This window comes from Sminthopsis crassicaudata, chromosome X, assembly GCF_048593235.1.
Source record: "Sminthopsis crassicaudata isolate SCR6 chromosome X, ASM4859323v1, whole genome shotgun sequence".
Classification (NCBI taxonomy): Eukaryota; Metazoa; Chordata; class Mammalia; order Dasyuromorphia; family Dasyuridae; genus Sminthopsis; species Sminthopsis crassicaudata.
The window spans coordinates 78,354,511-78,371,195 of NC_133623.1; the positions used below are offsets into that span (position 1 = coordinate 78,354,511).

Here is a 16,685-nt window from a genome sequence, read left to right on the forward strand (position 1 = left end):
TGTTATAATTATAAAAATTAATAAAAAATAATAATTTGGAAAAATGAATACAAGGGATAATATTATAAAAAAATTACTCATGCATATATACTGTGAAAAAAAATTATAAATAAATAAAATTTAAAAAAAAAAGAAGAAGAAGATACGTCCCAGCCACGCTCCCAGTCTCACAAGCTCACAGTGGAGGTGTCATCCTTCACTCCTCACTCTCTCCATCCCTCAAACCAACATGTTGTGAAGACTTGTCAATTTTACCTTTGTAACAACTCTCATGTCTGTCCCCTTATCTCCTGCAACAGTGCTACCACCATGGTGTAGGTCCTCATCACTTCATGAAATGTGCTATTGAAACAGCCTTCTCATTGGGCTCTCTAACTGCAGTATATCCCCATCCCATTCTGTCTTGCACTGGGCCTAAAGCACAAGTTTGAGCCTCCCCCTTGCCCATTGCCTCAAAAAATCCAGTGGCTCCCTGTCTACTCTGGGATCAAATTTTAAAAACCCTCTCTGTCATTTAAATCCTTTTAAAATCGACCCACCCACACCTTTCCAATTTCCTTACTTATTTCACAACCCTGTCCCTGCCCCCATCATGTGCTTTTCAGGGTAGCCACATTGGCCTCCTTGGTGATCCCAACACAAGATAATCCATCTCCCAGATGGGTTCATTTTTAGTGGCTATCCACCAAACCCAAAATATCCTCCTTCTTCATCTCTGCTTCCTGACTCCCCTAAGTCCCAGCTGAAATCCCACTAGCTACAAGTTTTTCTCTTTCCTGCAAACTTCTAGTGTCTTCCTTATGTAGATTATTTCCAATATTTCCTGTATTTGTCTTGTTTGTACAGAGTTGTCTGAATGTTGACTCCCCCATTAGTCTGTGAGCTATTTTAGCTTTTAAAGGTCCTATTATTCCCAAAGTTAGCTTCTGGCACAGAGTAAATGCTTTGAAACATGTTTATTGATTGACTGACTGACTGAATGGAACCCAGTTGACCCCAGTGCCCCTGATGTAGTTTCCAGATCTCTAAGGGCATTAAAAAGTCCCACCAATGGGCAGTCAGGGCCTCTTGAACTGTACCCTTCCTTGGCACATTGCCCTAATGACCAGATGAGCTTTTGTATGGAGACGATAGGGGCTGTGTCCAGAGAAACTATGTCACTGCATTTCTAGGCTGTATTAGCTCAAAGTCATCCTGCTACTGTTAACTCTCCAATGCCATCCAAATACTTCATTTTATCCCAAATTGAAGCTTTCACCTTTGAATCAAGGTGACAGCTCCACCAAATTAGACACTGTGATAATAACATTTAATCCATAAATATAGATTTGTGGATTTCAGCATGTGGAAGTGGGGAGTAGCAGAAAAGGCATGTGCTTTATACAGTTCTTTGCACATAGGAAGTGCCTAACAAATGCTTTTTCAGTCATTTCCATCATTCATGAGAGGCAGTACAGATTTCTTGAATAGATGGTGAATTTGGGTCCATTAACTAATCATGAGCTTTCAGCAACTTATCTCTGGAAAATCTAAAGCCAATGTCCAAAGCATCATGAAAATACAAGTGGGATGACAATTTGAGAAGATGGACTTGCCATGGCAACCCTCTCCATAGCTTTTAGATAAAAGGCATAGTCCCTGGTAATTTTCCTTTAGGATACGCTCTGCTTGAGAAAATCTGTGAACTGTTTTAAACAGTTGTGACAATTGCCTTTCAATGGCAATTTAGGGAGAGACAGGAGGTAGCATGAGCCGGATCAAACAATGCAGCATCTCCCCACAGACCCAGATGGAGATAGATACGTGCCTTGAATCCCAGAGCCCTGAGAAGAACAGGATCCCCAAGCCACCAGCTTTGCTCCCAGCCCAGCCCCCATAGATATCAAAGGGAGAAATCATTGAAAATACAGAGCCTACACTCCTCAGTACTACCAGCACCAACTGCTGACCAACTGTCTCAGTACACACAAAAGCACCCAAGAGTCCTTGCAGTGGCAGCATTCTCCAGACCAGCCAGCCTGCTTCCAGCCCACTTCTCACAACCATAACTGGGGTAAGCACCTTCTATGAAGAAAGGGCCAGCCAGCTTCATTCATCTGCCCACCAGGTGCCCCTCACAGGGCAAGCAGGGCAGGCTGGCTGAAGAAGTAAAGCATCCTGAGGGAGGGACAGGAGCTAGCCTGGGCTTCATGTGACTTTGGGGTTCTTCTAGTCAGTCTAGGGTGGGTGTTTCTGACATGGAGTCTACATCCCTCTTTTTGCAAGATTTACCTATTGCTCTGATCCCTGACCTCTGTCTGATCCATTTGACAAGGGCCCTCCCTGCATACGACTGAAGAAGTTGCAGGGGGTTATTCTGGAGAAGCCTCAGGGCTTTTCACCTCAAGCCTGGACTATTCCAATAGCTGCTGACTAGTCTTCCTGTCACAGGTCTCTGCCCACTGCAGTCCATCCTCCTCACTGCTGCCAGAATGGTCTTCCTAAAGCACAAGTCTGACCAGGCCATCTCTCCCATTCAAGATATTGCTGTAACTCCCTATCATCTCAGGGATTGAAGATAAAATCCTATTTGGCATTCAAAGCTCATCACAACCTGCTCCCATCCGTGATCCAGTGACACCTTCCTCCCTGCTGCTCTTTGCACAGGACACTCCATCTCCCAGCTCTGGCCATTTTCACAGGCTGGCCCCCCTCCCTGCAATGCTCTCCCTCCTGTCTCTGCATCCTGCTCTCCCTGACTTCTTTCAGATCCTAGTTAAAATCCCACCTAGTACAAGGAGCATTTCTTCTGGCTTCCTTAGCTCTAAGGCCTTTTTATTTCCAATTTATCCTGTATCCAGTTCATTTACACTTCAGCTATTTGTATATTGTCTCCCCTGGCAGACTTGAGAAAAGGGGGTTGCCAATGGATTTTCTTTTTCTTCCTGTGAGCCTGGCACTTAGTAAGCACTTTATAAATGTTTCTTGACTGAATAACTGAGACACTATGGTTTTCTTCACCTTCAGATGGCATGCATTTTAGCCTCTTGACCATCCTGTCTATCCTATCTTGATACTCTCCAGCTTATTAAAGTCTCTCTTATTGCACAGCCCTTGTCTTATTTGGCTCCCCCTTCAGACACTGCTACAAGCAGGTATACCTGCTACTACACACAGAATATTTGATGTAGGTTAAGATTCTTTTCTGATTCCCAACCCCCATGAATCCCAATGGGAGATATCCGGGCTCTCCCAGCCCCCATCGGATCTGAGCCAACTTGGGCTGTCCCAGCCCCCATTCTAATGATCGGCTCAGGTTTCCCAACCCCCCACCACAAGCACAAACAGTTCCTTATCTAAAAATCCATTGAATTCTATTCAAATTCTAACCCTGTTGAAGCCCAAGCCAGAGGCCAACCTGGGACTCCATCCACGAGCCCCTTCAAGATTACCCAAAGCCCCCCATTATAAAAGGGGGAAACTGGAGTCCACTCTTTGCAGAAGTCCCAAACATGGCATCCTTATGCCGGTCATGTCAAGGGTTTCTGCCCACTGGACCTGTAGCTCCGGTGCCCTCTTATCTCTACCCTCAACTTTACTAACTAAACTTTACTTCCAAACCCCATAATAAACCTCTTTTATCAATCTAGGTTTTTTGGGTCTGTAAATTCTTTTACAGAGGACTCTTGTGCTGCCACTAGATCTCATTTAACTCTGTATCCTTGCACTGAATCCAAAGGGGTTGCAGGGGAGCTCTATTTGACTCCCTGTACCTCAAACCTGCCACTAGACCTCAATTAAACCTAATTTCATTTAGATACTCCTTATCTAAGTCTCATCATACTCACACTACTTGAAGAAACCTCCCTCCTTGATTTCCACTTAAAAAGCCTGTGTAGACTTCCTCTCTTAGCTAAGGCATTAAGGCACTGCTGGGTTTTGTTATATACAGAAAGTTGTTAATTATTAAAATTAGTTTTTAGTTTATTCTCTAGATTCTCTACATTTACCATCTGCAAAGAAAGACAGTTTTGTTTCCTCATTGCCTCATTTGTTGCCACATTGCCAATATACCTGCTTGCTGATGGCTTTAGATAGTTACTATTTCTTATTTTATGGAAAATTCCCTTTCTTTCTATGTTCTCTGGTGCTGGTCAGAGGAGTGGTAGGTTGGAGAAATGGTCCTTGGATCATAGGCTGTTAGATCTCAGAGGATCCTTATGTAAAAGGGTGGGGCTTCACTGATTAACCCATCCCCCTCAAAGTAAGCAAATATCTTCCTTAGGGAAGAACAGTTATTAATTGAATCAATCAATTGTTCAATCAATTGATTAGAACCCAGTGAGAATGGGGGCTGTATATGTCTTCTGAAATTAATCAACAGCACTGCCTTAAGGGATTTGGTCATACCTTTAGGAAATTATGTAAAAGAAAGGACCCATCTCAGAAAAGAATAGAGATTCTAGGGTTTGGAAGTAGAGAGGAAAGAGCAGAATCTAGACAAGCTGAGCCAGGAATTAACAGAGCAGGGCCAACCAGCAACAGGAGAAAGAAATGAAAAACTGAGTTCTGACAGAGAAGGAAAATATCCAAAATGAACAGTGGTTCTATAAGCATCTCAAAGTAGATGAGCCAGGCTTGTGTTACCTATGTACCCACCTATTTGAGGCCTAAGAAAAGTTCCAAAAAGAGATATGCTCCTTCCCAACTTTTTCTGTTCATGCCTGTCTAGTCATAGACATTTTGGTATTCTGAATTTTTTTTTCCTGAAGCAATTGGGGTTAAGTGACTTGCCCAGGGTCACACAGCTAGGAAGTGTTAAGTGTCTGAGACCAGATTTGAACTCGGGTCCTCCTGACTTGAGGATTTTTAGCTTTTATTTTCTTCATTTCACAATAACACCCCTCCTCCCCAGGTTAGCACTTTTACAAATCAAAATGTGTCGGCCAAGAAAAATTCAGTATGTCTGATTTCCTGTTTCAAGTATTCTGGGCTGCTTCCTCTAAGGGAGAGCCAATGTAAATGATGCTTTTCAGATACTTTCTTTTGAAAAACTAAAGAAAAGGTGAGATAGGGAGATAGGGAGAGAGGGAGCTAGGGAGAGAGGGAGGGAAGGAGGGAGGGAGAGAGAGAGAGAGAGAAAGAGAGAGAGAGAAAGAGAGAGAGAGAGAGAGAGAGAGAGAAAGAGAGAGAGAGAGAGCGCTCATTTCTAGCTGCAATAGGCAGGTAAATAGGAAATATTTACAGAGGAGGTGGCACAAGAGCTAGGCTGTCAAGACCTGGAAAGATATCAGCAAGTGGAGTTAGTGGTAAAGTCCATTCCCAAGTTCACAGGAATAGCAAATTGGAGTTTTTAAGGCCCTTAGGACATCTAATCCAATATTCTCATTTTCAGAGGTGGGAAGTAAGATCCATAGAGCTAAAATGATTTGTTCAAAAGACACAAGATAGTAACTACCTTCATCAGGGTTTAAACTCAGGGCTTCCTGATTTCAAATACAGTGCCTCTATTATACCACGATGACTTTAAAATTTTTTTAGTTTATGGATATTTTGTTCCTTAAGTTACTATAGTAATTCCATGTATCTTTCGCCTTACCCCAGTAGTCAAACCATATGACAAACAATATTTTTAAGGGAGGAAAAAACATCAGAACAATTGCTCAATATATGAAAAAAACGTCCAAAAATATATGCAATGTGTAATATCTGTGAATCTTCCACCTCCACAAATTGTTATTTGGAGGATGTCTTCATATATTTCTTTCTTCAAGTCCTATTTCATCTTTAAAATTTTTGTTAGATTCATTTTTTATTTTGGGGTATGTCATTGTTCTTTCTGTTCACCTTGTAATTCTTGTATATATTGTTTTTTGGCTCCACTTCACTTTGCATCAGTTCACATGGTTCTGTGTTCATTTCTTATTAGTCCATTGCATTCATGTACATCAAAGTGTTTAACCACTCCTTAACTGATGAGCATCTACTTTGTTTTCAATCTTTAATGCGCAAAAAAAGTGTTGTCACATTTTGGAATATATGGCCCTTTTTTCTTATCATTGGCTTCCTTAGAGTATAAGCCCAGTAATAGAGTCTGATAAAATGGGTATTGGCATTTTAGTCTGTTTGCAAAGTTTCAAATTATTTTCCCAAATTGTACCATTTCATAGTCTGGAACAATGTGTTGAGGGGTGAGCCACCCCACAGGCCCAATCTGCAAGTTGAGGTTTTGGCAAAAACCATGGGGATTATTTTCACTGAGCATTTCTCAGTGAGCTCTATCCTGATTAAGAAAGTAGCAGCAATTTGGGATACAGAGTTCAATTTTATTTAACTTTCTGTGGCTAGGGCCTAGGGATGATCTCAGGATGAATTGAGGGAGTAATCTCCAACTCAATTATGGGTGGTGATAATTCCAGAGGCCAGGATCTCCAAGTGAATTGAAGGTGGGGATTATTTTAGGAGTTCCCCAAGGCCAAGTAAAAAATGAGTGTGGGGGTGGGGAGGGGGGGAGTTTGTGAGCCAGAACCAGGAAATTCAGGGTTTTCTGACCCAGGCCCCCCACAAAGATCAGGGGACCACAGAGTCCTGTTATATCATTTCCCCCCTCAAGCAGTCACCCCAAATTCATTTGGGGGAAAGGGACATCTTCTGCAGCTGCTTTCCAGCTCCAGTTTTCCCTATCCTCAATGGGGTTCAGGCCAAGAGGGGAAGTGCAATCTGAAGGTGGCAGCAGCAACAAACATCTAGGGAATGTTGAGTGTCCAAGTCAGCTGTCCCATGATCTTCAGACTGAACAAGTAGCTGGAAGTTTGTAGCTTGGAGCCTGGAGGAAACAAATCTCACAAGCAGGTTAAAAGTGGGGTGGCATACAGGGTGGAGATGGAGACATTTGGGAATGGAGCTTTTGCAAATAATGCATCAGTCCCATGTGTGGGCTGCCCTGAGGATGCCGATGGCCTCCCCAACAATCCTGAATGCCCCCACTGCCCACGGAGCTCCTGAGCTGGAAGGCTAAGAAGGAGTTAACTACTGGCAGGGGTCACAGAATGGCATCAAGAAAAGCCAGAGAGAAAATGCAAGGAGCAAAGTTCTCATGGTGAGAAAGTAAGGAAGGAGATTATAGTGAGAGAAAGAAGGACACACACAGTTTTTCACCCTTCTTTCTCCAGAGTGGTTTCAGGGATCTTGCGGAAGAGTAGCTTCAAGTCCTATATGGGTTCACAGGGATATTCTGAAATATCTGAGGGAGAAGTAACAGAAGCAGCATTTTTTCTTATTGTAGAAATATGAGTGCAGCTGGGGAACCCTTCCAGTTTGACTGATGTTGAAGTAGTCAGAATGACCTTGTATGCTCCTTTCGACTTTATACCAAGAGGGTCAGCACCTTGAGGCTTCCAAGGTTTTGAGTACACAATGTCCCCTGGATTTACAGGGGAGGCAACCTGAGCATGAGCATCTGCAGGTTTAGGGAGATGCTCCTTTGTGTATTCAGAAAGGGCTTTCTGGACTGCACCGAGCTGTGTGGCAAACTGAGTGACCCGATGCTGTTCTGATCTACCAGAATGTCAGTGGTTAGGAAGGGCCTCCCATCCAGAAGTTCAAAGGGTTAAGCTTGATATTCTCCCAGGTGGAATGCAGACTCTAAGAAGCCCTAATGGGAGGTTCTTCACCCAATGCTCTCGAGTCTCTAAGCACAGTTTAGTGAGGACTCGCTTGACGGTGTGGTTCATTTTCTCCCCCTTCCCAGAAGCCTGAGGACGACAGAGTGGAGGTGGTGATTTTAAGTGCCTTGGCCACATTTTGGGTCACCTGGGAAGTGAAGGCCAGGCCACTGTCACTCTGTAAGGAGCTAGGCAGACCAAGGCGAGGTATGATCTCTTTTTAGCAAGCACTTTGATGCCTGCTGAGCTTTCTCCATCCTGCAGGGAAAAGCTTCTGCCTGGGGAAGAGCTTGCATGCTTAGGAGGAGCAAGCTCATTGGTTGAAGTACTTCTTCCCAGAAGCCGTTGCATTATCCCACGCCCATTCTCTGGGAAGATAAAGAGGGCAGCTCTGGAAGAAAAAGTTAGTCTCTGCTCTAGACAGACTTGAAGCAGCTCTCTGCAGGAAGGGAAGTCGGCTCTCTACAGGAAGAAGAATCTGTCCGAGAGATTTGAGTTGACACAGCAGATCTCCTCCCAGAGAGCCATCAGCAGCTTCTGGAGACAACAGCACGTTACCATTGGTGCCCAACGTGGGGCAAGGACTTTTCCTTATCCTGATAAGGACTCATTCTGAGCCCTTCAGAGGAGCTAGCCCAGACCTTCACAATTTGGCATCAGGCTTATTGTTACATGCCCCTAATAAGCAACCTGGTGATAGTCACCTAGATTCTGACTCCAGTGAACAAAATCCAGGAATATATTGGACAGCAGCTGTGACAGCTGACCGACCTATGCTCACCATCTATATAAATGGCATAGCATTAGAAGGATTGGTAGACATGGGTGTAGATTGTACAGTTATTAGAGGTGCCAACTGGCCCAGTCACTGGCCAAAGATTAAGGCAGACACCTACATGTCTAGGGTAGGAGGATCAATAGCAGCAGAAGTTAGTGCTAGGCCTTTGAGATGGATATTTGAAGGTGAAACAGGAGTTTTTACTCCTTTTGTGACTGAAAAAATCCCCATCAATCTGGGGGGAAGAGACATTTTACAGATAGGAGATAGGATTACAGATAAGCACTTCGGCTTTTTAGGCAGGGCTGCTGTTGAAGGCCTACCTGCACTTTCACCAGTTCCTATTCAGTGGAAGACTGATTCACCAGTGTGGGTAGAACAGTGGCCCTTAAGAAGTGATAAAATTCAGGCCTCATTAGACATAGTGAACGAACAACTTGACCAAGGACACTTGTGGCCTTCTCTCAGTCCTTGGAATTCCCCAGTATTTGTGGTGAAAAAGAAATCTGGAAAATGGAGGATGTTAACTGATCTAAGAAGAGTAAATGAACAGATGGAAACTATGGGAACTCTTCAGCCTGGACTTCCATCTCCTACTCAGTTGCCAAGAGAATGGCCTCTATGGGTTATAGACATTAAGGATTGTTTCTATTCTATCCCTCTAGATAAGGAGGATATGAAAAGATTTACTTTTTCGGTGCCTAGTGTCAATTTGGCTGAGCCTTATAAAAGATATGAATGGACAGTTTTGCCACAGGGAATGAAAAACAGCCCTACTATGTGTCAAATGTATGTTGCTGCTGCTCTTGCTCCAGTAAGAAAAGCATTTCCAAAAGTAATATTGTTACATTATATGGATGATATTTTGGGATGTGCACCTGAGGAACAAATTTTAGAAGCATGCCTACAAAAGACAATGGAAACACTAAAGTACTACAAACTGCATATAGCTACAGAAAAAATTCAAAGGCATGCTCCTTTTCAATATTTAAGATACGAAGTATATCCTAAGACGCTCACAGTACAAAAGCTTTCTTTAAGAACAGAGAAGTTGGACACCTTAAATGATTTCCAAAAATTAATAGGAGATATCCAATGGATGCGTCCAGTGTTAGGCTTAACTACCAATCAACTACAACCTCTATATGACAGTTTAAGGGAAGACAGGGCTTTAAATTCATCACGCCAGCTTACAAAAGAAGCACAAGAGGCTTTGAGAGAAGTTGAACTGGTTTTATCCAATGTGGTTGAAAGAGTCACTCAAAAAAACTTAGAAATATCAGTTTTTGCTACACAAGAGGCACCCACAGCAGTCCTTCATCAAGGAGACAGTGTGATTGAGTGGGTGAACCTCCCAGCACAACCAGAACAAAGCCTTACTCCTTACCCAGTGCTTGTGGCTAGGATTTTATTAAAGGCTATTAAGAGAGTAATCTGGTTTAAGTCCTGACAAAATATACACATTCTATACTAATGCACAAATTAATGTATGCTGTGAGACCATCCCAGAATGGCAAATTTTATTGGCCACCGCTCCAAATTTTGCACATGGATCTCCATTAAAGATAACCCGGCTACTACATAATTGGCGATGGATTTTTGAAGAAAAGGTTTCTAATGTTCCTCTTAAAGGACCAACAATCTTTGCAGACACCTCCAAAGAAAATATTTGTGCTGTATATTCTCATGATTTAACCATAAAGAGAGTAGTCAGGACTCCTTTTCAGTCCACTCAACAGAATGAATTATTTGCAGTCATGCTAGCTCTTATTTATTACACAGGAGACGTAAATATAATTACTTATTCAGCCTATTCAGTAGGTGTAGTACAAAGAATTGCCACAGCCCAAATAAAATTTGCAGCCTCTAATATTTATCAGCTCTTTAAGGAACTTCAATAGCAAGTGAGAAAACATCCAGGCAAGATTTATATCTTGCATGTCCACTCACATAGTGGACTTCCAGGTGCTATTTTTGATGGTAATTCAAAGGCAGATAGCCTTCTAACCATGTTGGCCAATACTCCTTTATTTCAAGAAGCCCAAGAATCTCATTCTAAATATCATTAGGCTGCTTGAGCTTTACGTTTACAATTTGGAATAACAAGAGAGGAAGCTAGGAGCATAGTAAAAAGCTGTACAGCTTGTCTTCCTTTCCATGCTCCTACACTCCCTCCAGGGAAGAATCCTTGTGGTTTGAGACCCAATGAAATCTGGCAAATGGATGTGACCCATTATAAATCTTTTGGTCGTCTGTCTTTCATCCACGTGGTAGTAGACACCTTTTCAGGATTCACAGCAAAAGAGACAGCCCAAGTGGTCACTGAATTCCTTATCCAAGCATTTGCAATTATGGGTGTGCCACAAGAAATAAAAACAGATAATGGACCTGCATATAGTTCTAAACATTTTGTGCACTTCTGTGCACAGTATAAGATATTACACATTACTGGAATACCTTTTAATCTGCAAGGTCAGGCAATAGTAGAGAGAAGAAACAGAGACATTAAGACACTCCTCCAAAAACAAAAGAAAGGGGGAGCCACAGGTAGCCCTAGGGAACTTCTAAATTTAGTTCTCTATACCATTAATTTTCTAATTTTTGACAAAGATGCACTGGCTCCAGCAGACAGGTTTTATAACCCACCAGAAGGGCAGTGTCCAGTGCGAGCAGCTCCACTGTCCTTAGATAATCGCCAGGTGATGTGGAGAGACCCAAAAAGTGGTGAATGGAAGGGACCAGATAGGTTAACTGCCTGGGGGAGAGGGTTTGCTTGTATTTCTTCAGATGGAGAAGGAATCAGATGGGTGGCAACAAGTCGTATCAGAGAGAGACAGAAAAAGAGAAAGACCTCAAAACAAAGGAGAAAATCTAAGAAACATCTGACACTGAAAGAGCATGGCTAATAAGAAGACTGTTAAAGAACTTTAAAAACCAGCAGGAATCAATGGATTTCTTAACACAAGATGAGACTAATGGACAATGGACTTATGGACATTTATAAATTCTCAATTTATGATTATTTGATCATGTTATTTGTTACATACTTCTAGCATGTGTTATGTTACTAAGTTACTATGTGTTTATGTAATCTATGTAATTATGTGTAATGCCTCCCATATTGATGGATTTATGTTTCAAGGTCATGACCACCCTATGTTCTAAATCAAAAGAAAGGGGGAGATGTTAGGTTCTTACTAAGTGCTAATGAGATAATGAGATATTAGGTTCTTACTAAGTGCTAAGTCGGTACTTGACAATTCTCTAGTTCCGGCCTTTCCTGGGGAAGAGCTTGCATGCTTAGGAGGAGCAAGTTCATTGGTTGAAGTAATTCTTCCCAGAAGCCCTTGCATTATCCCACACCCATTCTCTGGGAGGATAAAGAGGGCAGCTCTGCAAGAAAAATTAGTCTCTGCTCTAGACAGACTTGAAGCAACTCTCTGCAGGAAGGGAAGTTGGCTCTCTAAAGGAAGAAGAATCTGTCCGAGAGATTTGTTTTTGATTTGTTTTTGTTTTGTTTTGTTTTGTTTTGTTTTGTTTTTCCTGAGGCTGGGGTGAAGTGACTTGCCCAGGATCACACAGCTAGGAAATGTTAAGTGTCTGAGACCAGATTTGAACTCGGGTCCTCCTGAATTCAAGGCCGGTGCTCTATCCACTGAGCCACCTAGCTGCCCCCTGTCCAAGAGATTTGAGTTGACACAGCAGATCTCCTCCCAGAGAGAGATTGGCAGCTTCTGGAGACAACAGCACGTTACATATATGCACGTTACATATACATATGCATATATATATATAGAGAGAGAGAGTCTATTTGCCAGTCTCCCCCTGGGGATGTGCCAGCTCTTTCAGGATTTACTTGGGCACAGACTGGGCAGCTTGTTTCCTCTAGCTTGTGACTTGCCTCCTAGGGGCAACTGGCAGCCAGTTTACCTCTCCCAGGTCTTTGGACATCTCAGTCACAACCAGCATGCAATACCCCAACAGAGCACACGAACCACCTTGTTCATTTTTAGAAGTTTATTGCCTGGATAACATCTTGACTCTGACCCCAGTTCCCTTTTACATGTATATATTAGGGCAAATGTTAGTTAGCCCCTGGCAGCAAGCAGTAACCAATCATAACGGGAGACGTATCTATAGAGGTGCGTGCTCAATACAAACTTCCTTATTTCTAGGAACCTGTGCCTGGAAAGGAGCTGCAGAATTCACACCCGGATGCCTCTCTAAGGTCGAGGAGTCCTAGGTACCCTGTTTTGGTTTTGTGCTCCTTGCTTAGGCTGCAACAGTGACCAGTAAACATACATTTCCCATGGGATTGGAAAGCATTTCTTTCCAAGTGGGTAACTTGGTGAAGACCAGAGATAAGTTTTCACTGACTTGCCTCTGGGACTAAAAGTTGGCTTGAGGGTGTTTGAAACCAGACAGAAGGAGAAAGGGTGCATCCCCTTTCTTCTGCAAGGACTTGTTCCTGTGAGCTATAGGAAGGGGTGTAAGAATCAGGGAGCTGGGGAATTAAAGGTGCCATAGTCAGGGGTGAATGGGCAACAGCTGTAGCAGATGAATCTGCAAACCTATTTCCCTTGGCCTGAAGTGAATCTCCTTTCTGATGTCCTTTACAAAATATGACTGAAACCTCTCTGGGGTTGTGGACAGCTTGCAATAATTGTAGAATTTCCCCTGTATATTTAATAGGAGAACTTTTTGCTGTCAAAAGTCCCCTTTCTTTCCATATAGCCCCATGAGCACGCAAAATATGAAAAGCATATTTGGAGTCTGTATAGATGTTTGCTCTCATTCCTTTCCCCAGTTCCAAAGCTCCAGTTAAAGCAATGAGTTCAGTTTTCTGGGCAGAAGTCCCAGGGGTCAGTGACTTAGCTTCAGGGGTGTCTAGTAGGAGAGCCTGATATCTAGTAAGCTTCCTACTAACAAGCCACTGATGCCCTTTGGCTTCTAAAATGCTCTGAACCCTGAGGGGGAAGGTGTTAAAACCTCCAATGGCTGCCCTAGGATGAGTTTTGAGGGTTCTTCAATTAGAAGGGCAGTAGCAGCCATTGCTCTAAGACAAGAGGGCCATCCTAGAGTCCAGTTTCTTTGAGAAATAGGCAACCAGTCTGGCATCAGGTCCAAGAGCCTGAGTTAAGATCCCCAGGGCCTGGTCCCACCTTTCATCTACATAGAGTACAAGGCTTTTCTAAATTAGATAAGGCTAGGGCAGGGGCAGAGGTCAGTTTGTCTTTCAGGGTCTTCTTTTTCTCCTCAGTCAGAGAGCAAGAGGTGGGTGTAAGATTGTAGTCCAAATATTTGACAGACTGGCAGGCAATGAGGGCTTTGGATAGGAAGACTCTGAGGCCAGAAAATTAAGCGTTTTTATGGCTGCATCTGGGGAAGCCTCTTGGGTGGGGCTGCAGATCAAAATATTATCCATGTACTAGATGAGACTGCTGTTAAGTAGCTTCAAGTCCCTTAAATCTTTAGCTAGTGCCTGTCTGAACGTGTGTGGCCTATCTTAGAAGCCCTAGTGTTCAAGTTAATTGGTAGGGATATTCCCCTGGCCTCACCCATTCAAAAGCAAAAAAATTTGTGAGTTTTTATGCAAAGGTATACAAAGGAAGGCATCTTTAAGATCTAGAGTGAAACTTTTCATAGTGGCTAGAAACTGGAAGATGAATGGATGTCCATCAATTGGAGAATGGTTGGGTAAATTATGGTATATGAAGGTTATGGAATATTATTGCTCTGTAAGAAATGATCAGCAGGAGGAATACAGAGAGGCTTGGAGAGACTTACATCAACTGATGCTGAGTGAAATGAATAGAACCAGAAGATTGCTGTACACTTCAATGTTGCATGAAGAGTATTCTGATGGAAGTGGATATCTTCAAAAAAGAGAAGAGCTAATTCAATTCCAGTTGATCAATGATGGACAGAAACAACTACACCCAGAGAAGGAACACTGGGAAGTGAATGTAAATTGTTAGCACTACTGTCTATCTACCCAGGTTACTTATACCTTCGGAAGCTAATAATTAATGTGCAACAAGAAAATGGAATTTACACACATATATTGTATCTAGGTTATACTGTAACATATGTAAAATGTATGGGATTGCCTATCATCAAGGGGAGGGAGTAGAGGGAGGGAGGGGATAATTTGGAAAAATGAATACAAGGGATAATGTTATATAAAAATTACTCATGCATATATACTGTGAAAAAAAATTATAAATAAAGATCTAGAGTGAAAAATCACTTTCTGTCTCCTGGGATCCCGGGTAGGGATAGTGTAAGCATTGTATACAATGAAGTGAATCAGAATGGCTGCCTCATTAACTGATCTGAAGTCCTGCACCATACAAAACTTCCCATTCAATTTTCTAACAGGGAGATTTGGGGTATTGCAGGGAGACTCACAGGGAACTTAAAGTTTGTGCTTAAGAAATTTCTCAATCAGGAGTTGCAATCTCTCCCTAACCTCTGGCTTTATTAGGTATTGGCATTTATGGGGGAGTACATTGAGGTCCTGCAGCCATACTAGGGCTGGGACAGCATGGGTAGCTTGCCCAGGGATTCCTTGGTCCCAAAGAGAGGATCAGATTTAAGAAGGAATATGGAAGGGAATATTGAGAGAAGCACAAAAAGATCACCTGGATGACTGAGAAGGGAAAATTGGGTCCACAATTTCACCATTAAATCATGACCCAGTAAGGAAGCAGGACAGGAGGGAATAATAAGAAAGGAATATTTAAATAACAGGTCACCAAACTGGCAGGGCAGAGGGAGTCTCCAAACAATTCTCAAGTTTCCCTTCAATCCCCATTACTTTATGGAGGGAAGAATGAGTGAGACTAGAGTACTAGAGAGAGACAGAAAGAGAGGCCCCTTATTAAGAAAAAAAAAAATCCAATGATCTTACCCGCCACATCCAAAGTTATTATGGGCTCAGCTGTCGTGATGGAGCAAGGAGGAGCTGCTGAACCCTGGGCTCCATCATTCCAGGTCTTGAGGATGCTGGAGGGCAAGACATTGGGTAGTAGCACATCTACTCTTTGGGCAGTCTCTCTTCCAGTGCCCTTCCTGATTGCACTTGGGGATAAGGGCCAGAGGCAGGGTTCCTCCAAGGACAGTTGCAAGCCTGATGGCCCTGTCTATTACACCTGAAGCACAAAGCTCTGTGTTTCCCGGAAATAGCAGCAGCAGAGATGTGGGCCTGCTCTTTATTTCTTGCTCTGGCCCTGCAGTCTTTCTCTGCTGTAGCTTGGTACCTGTTGTTAAAGACTCCAAAAGCCACTTCTAACAGCTGGGTCATGGGAATTTGAGGGTCCAAGGCTAACTTCTGCAGCTTGGTTATTTGGTCATTTAAAAGGTTAATATCTAATTTTGATTCCCCTCCAATAAATTTTAGCAGCATCTTGCAGTGCTGTTTTAATTTAGGATATTAAGACAAGGCCATGAAAACGTTAACATAGATAACTTCAGTCCATTTGCCTTGTTTTCGGCAAAACAAATCAAGCTGCTGGATAGTACTATAGTTAATTGAGCTATTAATGGGCCATTTTCCCAGGTTCCCCAAAATATATGGAGGACAGGCAGCATTACAAAAGAAAATAAGTTTCTTAGTTTTGAAATCTTTCAGGCTAAATTTGTCTCTGTTTCTTAAGAGACAGCCTAAGGGAGAATCCTTAGAAACAGAGGTGGATTGTCCCATTTTCCTTCACAAGCCTTAGACTTTCCAAGTTCTATAGTGCCCTGTCCTCTCAGGTATCCCAGAGAGAGTGATAGGTGACAGAAGTGCAGGAACTTCCAAGTCTAGGTGTCCCCAGTCAAGGAAGTCTGCTGAGCATGAAGCTCCCGACAGCCTCAAGCCTTCCTAGGGGCTTGGCTTGTCCCAACTATAGAATAGAGGCAAAAGAGGTGAAAGAAGGCTTACCTTAACAAGGAAGATGTAAAATTTCAGGGATCATACCAGACCATCAAATGACACCCTAACAGCAATTGGAGGTCCCCAGGCTTGTGTCACAGGTTTTAAGAATTTGCGGTCTCAGTCTGCAAGTTGAAGTTTTGGCAATTAAAAAAAAAAGGGGTGGGGAGAGTTTGTTTTCACTGAACATTTCTTAGTGGGCTCGATCCTGATTAGGAAAGTAGCAGCAATATGGGATATAGAGTTCAGTTTTACTTAGCTTTATGTGGCCCAGGGCCAGGACCTATTACATCAAATGTATGTATGCCTATCTTTGAACAACCCTTCCAACATTGGCAAAAATTAC

General features: G+C 42.8%; 1 long non-coding RNA gene across 4 annotated transcripts in view; it reads right to left on the minus strand.

Annotated features, from left to right (window-relative positions):
- LOC141548776 (uncharacterized) overlaps window positions 1–16,685 on the minus strand; it is a 99,483-nt gene that overhangs the window by 69,329 nt on the left and 13,469 nt on the right. The window contains exons 2-3 of one of the 4 annotated variants that reach the window (XR_012484057.1): window positions 16,349–16,464; window positions 14,209–15,429 (exon numbers count right to left, since the gene is read on the minus strand). The exons of the other annotated variants lie outside the window; for them this stretch is intronic. This is a non-coding gene — a long non-coding RNA (uncharacterized LOC141548776). The remainder of the gene's footprint in view (window positions 1–14,208; window positions 15,430–16,348; window positions 16,465–16,685) is intronic. 4 annotated transcript variants of the gene reach the window in all.